This window comes from Gymnoscopelus microlampas (genome assembly GCF_963454915.1).
Source record: "Gymnoscopelus microlampas genome assembly, chromosome: 15".
NCBI classification, from domain to species: domain Eukaryota; kingdom Metazoa; phylum Chordata; class Actinopteri; order Myctophiformes; family Myctophidae; genus Gymnoscopelus; species Gymnoscopelus microlampas.
In genome coordinates, this window is record NC_139952.1 from 30,296,681 (window position 1) to 30,304,180 (window position 7,500).

The window sequence follows — 7,500 nt, forward strand, 5'->3', positions numbered from 1 at the left end:
AGGTAATAGAATGAAAACACATTTTATCAAGATTTTAAAGAAGAAAATAGCATGAAATTGTCTCTACATTAATTTGTATCTTATTGAATTTTTTAAGTCAATTATTTGGGGGCCCACTTGCAATACTCTCACGGCCCACCAGTGGTCCCAAGCCCACAGGTTGAGAACCGCTGGTGTAGAGGGAAAAAAAGGAGGGGACCTATACAGCCGTGGGGTCCCCCCGGTCAACGAAGTATATAGGGTTTAAGTGGCTAAAACAACTGCGAGCCATTGGGAGGAATTGAATGGCTCGTCTCATATTGTCACCGCTGCCATTGTGCCAGCAGGCTGGAGGGAGGAGAGTCTTTTAAAATGATGTCGTGGCTTAAAGAAAAGAACTACAACAGAGAGAGGATGAAAGGGACACAGAGAGAGAGAGAGGGTCTCCCTCCCTCTCTCTGAGAGAGAGAGAGAGAGAGAGAGAGAGAGAGAAGGCGAACGGTATAACGACAGGGCTGTAAATTTGCTGTAACTTTTACTTGGCTGATCAGAGAAGCAGGCTGCAAGGGGACAAAGGGTGGCTCAGTGTCGCCGGTGTTATACCCGGGTCAGCTCTTTAACTCGTGGGCCAATGAATAACAGGGCTTTCAGCAGGGACAATGGTGGGCCAGCTTTCTCCCAGCCCTGGGTAGAGGAGCGCGCTATTGTTGAACATTTTAAACTGGGAAGTCACCAATCTGTACTCTCTGGTGGGAGGTTAACACTGCATGCATGCACCATGGATGAGACCAGGAGAGATCCAAGTTGTGTGAGTGTCGCTGTATGTGTGTGGCCATGTGTGTGTGTGTGTGTGTGTGTGTGTGTGTGTGTGTGTGTGTGTGTGTGTGTGTGTGTGTGTGTGTGAGAGTCGCCGTGTGTCTGTGTGGCCATGTGTGTGTGCATGATATATCTGTAACCTGGAGGTCAGTTGCACTCAGTCATCACCATGTCATTACAGATATAAATGCCTAATACAGGCCTAAACAGTCCGTGCATGTGTTTTCCTATGAACAGCTGGTCAAAAGCTTGGATGCTCACTCAAAACAAAACTAACTTTAAATACCAACACACGTGCATGCAAATAAACATGCACGCACACGCACGCGCGAGCGCGCGCACACACACACACACACACACACACACCACACACCACACACACACACACACACACACACACACACACACACACACACACACACACACACACACACACACACACACACACACACACACACACACAGTGCAGGTCTCTTGCCAATTATACATGATGGACTGATTAGTCTCTCATGGGAATGTGTGTGATTTATTTATTTATTTCTTATTTTTTGGACTTTGAGATTATCTATAAATGAAAAGTGTGTTACAAAACAATACACTACGATGAGCCATTCACTGAAAACGTTTATTTTTGTAAGATGCATGTTTGATATGTCAATCCTCGTATCAGTTGTTATTAGTCCACTGTAGTATAAAGATGGCATTTGTCATATATGTTTTTCATTCAGAGTCACACATCAGGTTTGCATTAGGAAGCATGGAACAAAGATACATTTATATCCTTTGCCAAGATGAGACTCGTTAAAGATTTAAAGAGGGAGAGAGAAAGCAAGAGAGAGAGAGAGAGAGAGAGAGAGAGAGAGAGAGAGAGAGAGAGGGGGAGAGGGAGGGAGAAAGAGAGAGAGAGAGAGAGAGAGAGAGAGAGAGAGAGAGAGAGAGAGAGAGAGAGAGAGAGAGAGAGAGAGAGAGAGAGAGAGAGAGAGAGAGAGAGACTATAGGCGACAGCAAAACTTCTGTCTCTGGAGCCCATGATGTAACATGTAACAAGAACCAATAACATAAATAATGTCATTGTGACTGGGTTACCCTTTCCAACGCACTTTTATTCGTAAATCTGTGTATATAAAACATATATCCCTTATCAAATCTCTTAATTACACCAACATGGTTCATGTGAAGCAGTTTGTTTATGCTTATTTATTGAAATGATAAAAATCGCTTTTGTCATTTTGTGCTCTGGGTCTCCGACGGTATAAGCGATATGAATCAATATTGAACAACTACGTGATCTATTTATCGGCTACAATGTATAGTTTGTTTAGAAACAAGCTGTGGCATATGAAGGACAGCCCTAAAGTCTTTGCATTGGTTCTGCGATGTAGCCTGGCTCCAGACCATAGACTCCGTCCACTCACTGAGTGGACTGCCGCTTCAGCTTAAGTCAGATAATCAGGATATCTGCGATGCTGTTATTTTGTTATTTTTCTGAATAGTTTCCACACAGTTTTAGCCCACTCATTGAATTTAGATGTCACCACGACCAATCAGTAAGTGGAGATCTCTGATTGTCTGGCTATGCCAGACTAACCATTTTGTGACCTATTGTGAAATAATGTTGAGGCTCAACAACGTTTTTTTCATTTTGGTTTAAATGACAATCTGGGTTGAAAACCTTGAAAAAAACCTTCCTTTTTCTTCTCAAGTGTTCATCTTTTGTATTTTTTGAGTTATCCCATTTATGTTTTTCTTTCCTTTCAGAGAATGATTTTATTTATTCCTGCCTATTCAAGATTCTTTTGTTACTCATATTATACGAGTACACAAGAGTAACATTCTTTCAACATTTTAGCAACAATAACAAAACAAAGAATTAAGAATAGCAAGGTAAAGAAATAGTTCACCACAGCATAGTGACCCTATTTTGGGCATGTAATAGTCCAGTAATTCTCAACCTGTGGGCCGGGACCCACTGGTGGTTTGGAAGGGTACTGCAAGTGGGACCCCAAATAATTGGCAAAACACTAAGATTTTATTTATAATATAATATTAATGTAAAAACCTTGAAAATGACATTTTTATTGTGATAATGCTAAAAAGGAATACTGTGCTAGTTCACTGATCCAAGCCAGAACACAATTCAGTGAACATTGAGTGAAAATAGCTTGCGTGCAAATGTGTGGCATTGCAATGCGTTGTGAGCTTATAGATTATGTATGTACATTAATCAGAGCACTCTATGAGGTGCATTAACAGTGCTGTGTGCATGGGCTCTATACTTCTAAATATTACATGTATGTCTGCAGTATCTGTACATAAGAATATATTTACGTACTGTATGTATTGCTACATGCTCTGCTTATACATGTCGTTGTGCGTACTGTGATGATTTGTGCAGCAGCTAATTCATGGATTGATTGATTGATTGATGGATTGTCCCTTTTCAGACACCTGTATTCCATCTGGATAATGCTACTGTATGTAATTGATTGACGTCTGCATGAAGAAGGCCACCAGCTGAAATGTGCCACTCTTTATACAGTCAGCCTGTTGAATAATCATCAGCATACCTGTGTGTTACTCCACACAGATCATCACCGGTTATTCTTCACTGGTCTGAGTGCTGCCACTTTATTATGTGAAGAATATTTGTGACATATGGCACATTTTGACAATTAAGAAGTGTTATGTCGAGTTCATCAATAAACAACTCAGTCTAGACCATTTTAATTGACTTGCTCAATCTTGCCAACTGCCCTTAAGTTCCTTTAAATATTAACATGATTTGTTACGTAATTATTTTTATTATTCTAAAGTTCTATCAATCGTTCAGTAAATGTGTCAAATTTGGGAGGTCTCAGGTAGAAATTAGCAATGAGTCTTACTGAAGTCCATTATGCTTCATTTATACTGACCACATTAGTATTTACTTGTGTTAATGTGTCATTTTGAACCGCATGGAAACATTACTGAATGTTTTGTGACCTTTCATACATGAGATATTGCTTAACAACTCTAATAACTAAGAACCACAAACAATAATGCATAGAATAAATAATCATAATTGTTATCATATTATTATAATTGATTCTAATTAACAATACAGTGTGTGTATCCCTACACACACACACACACACACACACACATGCGCGCACGCACACGCACACACACACACACACACACACACAAACACAGGAAAGGGCAATCACAGGGGCATTTGGCTCGCATCATATCCCCTGTGGTGATGGATATATACGTGTGCATGTGGCAAGCTGTCATTCACATGCTCATATTCACGCGCACGCGCGCGCGCACGCGCGCGCGCACGCACACACACACACACACACACACACACACACACACACACACACACACACACACACACACACACACACACACACACACACACACACACACACACACACACACACACACACACACACACACACACACACACACACACACACACACACACACACACACACACACACACACACGGTGGCTGTCTGTCAGGCAGGCAGGAGGGTCAAACGGTGGTTAATTAGCGCTGTCACCTGTTTAGGTCATCACACCTTTAGCAGCGCCCGGCTGCATAACAACCCTGCAATATTAATACTGTCACATACTGTACTGTACGCCTGGGCTGCTCAGCCTACCTGTTGTTCAGATTACACCACCACACTGTCTCTCCTCTCTGACACACTCTGCCTCTCTCTCTCTGCCTCTCTCTCTGCCTCCCTCTCTCTCTCTCTCTCTCTATTTCTCTCTCTCTCTAGCCCTCTCCCTCTCTCTCTCCCTTCTTCCCAAGCTGACGGCAGGCCAACATGCAGGAAATTGTCACTCGGCACTAATGGCTATTATAATGGCGTGTATGTGGCGCGCGCACACGCGTGTGTGTGTGTGTGTGCATGTGTGTACAGTATTTGTCTATGTGTGTGTGTATGCATGTATGCATGTGTGCGTGTGTCTATGCGCACTCGCGTGATGTGTGTCGTGTGTGTGTGTGCATGCGTGTGTGTGTGTGCGTGCGTGAGTGTGTGTGTGTGTGTGTGTGAGATCTGGGTGACAGGTTTCCTCATAATGTCTGTCCTCATCACGCTGCCATATGTGATTGTGCAGCGTCTCTCGTCTGGGCCGTCCCCCTGCTCTCCTCTATGTAAATGATATCAAATATGAGCTGGTAACTGGGTGCAGGAGTCTGTCAAGCCGCCGTCGTGTGTGTGTGTGTGTGTGTGTGTGTGTGTGTGTGTGTGTGTGTGTGTGTGTGTGTGTGTGTGTGTGGAAGTGCAGTGGCACGCCGCGCAGCGCCGGGGAAAACGCAGCGTCCTCCTTGAAGCCGAGGAAGAGCTGTGTGTGTGTGTGTGTGTGTGTGTGTGTGTGTGTGTGTGTGTGTGTGTGTGTGTGTGTGTATGTGTCTGTGTGTGCGTGTGTGCGTGTGTGTGTGTGTGTGTGTGTGTGTATGTGTGAGTGTGTGTGTGTGTGTGTGTGTGTGTGCAGCCATGAAGGATGTCTCATTATTACCTTCCGCTCAGCCCGCCATCCCCGGCCTGTGTGAATTCCCCCGCATTGTGAATTAATGAGTAGCGTTTCAAATTATTCAAGAGAGAGGGGCTGGAAAAACGTGAGATTTTCCGAGACATCAAAGCGAGCGGCGAGATTCCTACCCGCCTGCTTTCTTATTTGCCTTTCTTTTCTATGAGAGGGGAGGGGGACGTTGGGGGTTGGTTGGGTGGGGGGGGGGGGGTGGGAGCTCTGTTTGTGTGTTTGTGTCTCTCTGAATTTGAGGGGTGGATGGGGGTGGGGGGGGTCCTGTATGGAAAACAGGCAGGTGCCTCACTCACGGGGGACGGGGGACGGAGGAGTAAAAAAAAAAAAAAAAGTGGGAATGGTTTCCCATCTGTCCGCGGTCGGCGAGGCGTCTGGAGGTGGCGGGTCCTAATGGACCAGAACCGCTGCCTTCCGCTCCTGAACCCGGCGTCCACCTCCGAATTCCAACATCCAAGCAGGCTGTGACCGACTGAAGCCGCGTTTGTTTCCCGACCAATGGTTTTCCCTGAGGTCTCCAGCTGTTTCCTGTATCTGCCCCGCTGGCGATAGTATTATCACACTGATATCTTTTACCTATGGATTGATAGGTGCTTGGGGATTAACCGCTTGAAACAGAGCATCTCTGTTCTCTGGGGGGCGAACGTTTGCCAAAAATAGCCGATCTTCAAGCTCACGATGTGTCGCAAACGCAACGCGTTGCGAGCTTGTACATTGGCTGTTTTCTGCAGAAATCTGGTGTAAAGGGAAAAAAGGGGGGACTAGTTTAGGCCCCTGGGGGACTCCGGTCATTGAAGTTTATAGGGTTGAAGTGGTTAAAAAAATAAAGGCATTGATATTTAATGCTGCTGATAAGTATAATAACTGTTATCTACCGGTGCCTAGACATAATACACATACACGTGCGCACACACTCGCACAGAAATGTGCATGAACACACACACACACACACACACACACACACACACACACACACACACACACACACACACACACACACACACACACACACACACACACACACACACACACACACACACACACACACACACACACACACACATACACACACACACACACACACACACACAGGAACACTCACAAGGGGATAGCGGAGGCTGGATAAACGCCAGCCAAGCCTCATTAGCTTCTAGCTGCGTTTTGGAGAGACAGACAGACCGAGACAGGAGGGGAAGAGAGTGAGAAAGAGAGAGAGAGAACGATAACGGGGATGGAGGAGGGAGGGATGGAGGGAGCGAGGGAAGGAGGTGGGGGGTTAGATAAGCAGAGGGGAGTTGAAAGAGAGCGAGAGAGAGTGGAGGCAGGGGGAGGAGGAGGAGGAGGAGGAGGTAGAGGAGGGTGACCTGTTGGATTAAGACTCTATTAGAAACCCATCTGGACCTGCTTGACCACTTCACTGCTGATCCTCCCACAGCAGACACTACACTAACGCACGCAGCCACGCACATGCGCGCACGCACGCACACACACTATACACACACGTGTATAGATATATAAATATAGATAGATATATAGATATAGAGCAGTGTTTCACAAACACTGGGTCGGGACCCAATGTTTGGGTTGTGGACCCATTTTTATGGAACACAAGTAAATATCCCTTAGTTTTGTTTTTGTTTACTAAAGCAAAATCTAATTATTATTTTAAAAAATATAATAATTAAATGTATATATAATAATAAAAATAATAATATAATATATAAAAAAAAATATATATAATAATAAAAAAATATAATAATAAAAAAATGTAAAACTTGAAAATAGCCGATCTACAAGCTCACAATGCATTGCTTTGCGATGCGTTGTGAGCTTGTAGATCGGCTATTTTCACAAGCTTGGGTCCCGGGGAGTCTCGAGCGAGTTTCGTAGTCCTGTAGTCCTCTAAGTCCTGTAACACCTACTGTTGTCATGATCTGTCATTTCCTCTCTTGTCTCTATTTTTCTTTCCTGTTTCATATGTCTCTCTCTTTCCCCTTTGGTCACTCCCACATACCATACACCTTTTTTCTTTCATGCTTTTGCAGATACAGCCTTCATGAATACCATTCAGAGAGCCTATCGGTGATCTGTAGCAACTCAGGAACACATTACACCAATTCTGTCCTTGAACTGTAGGATTGCAGTCTCATGCTTGGGAGGTGT

At 44.4% G+C, this 7,500-nt stretch overlaps 1 protein-coding gene across 1 annotated transcript in view; it reads left to right on the forward strand.

Annotated features, from left to right (window-relative positions):
- Positions 1 to 4,908, forward strand: part of ndufs6 (NADH:ubiquinone oxidoreductase subunit S6) — a 56,293-nt gene extending 51,385 nt beyond the window's left edge. Inside the window, exon 5 of the mRNA XM_084079718.1 lies at positions 4,899 to 4,908. The gene's annotated coding sequence lies outside the window, so the exon portion shown is untranslated. The remainder of the gene's footprint in view (positions 1 to 4,898) is intronic.
- Positions 4,909 to 7,500: the final 2,592 nt, after the last annotated feature.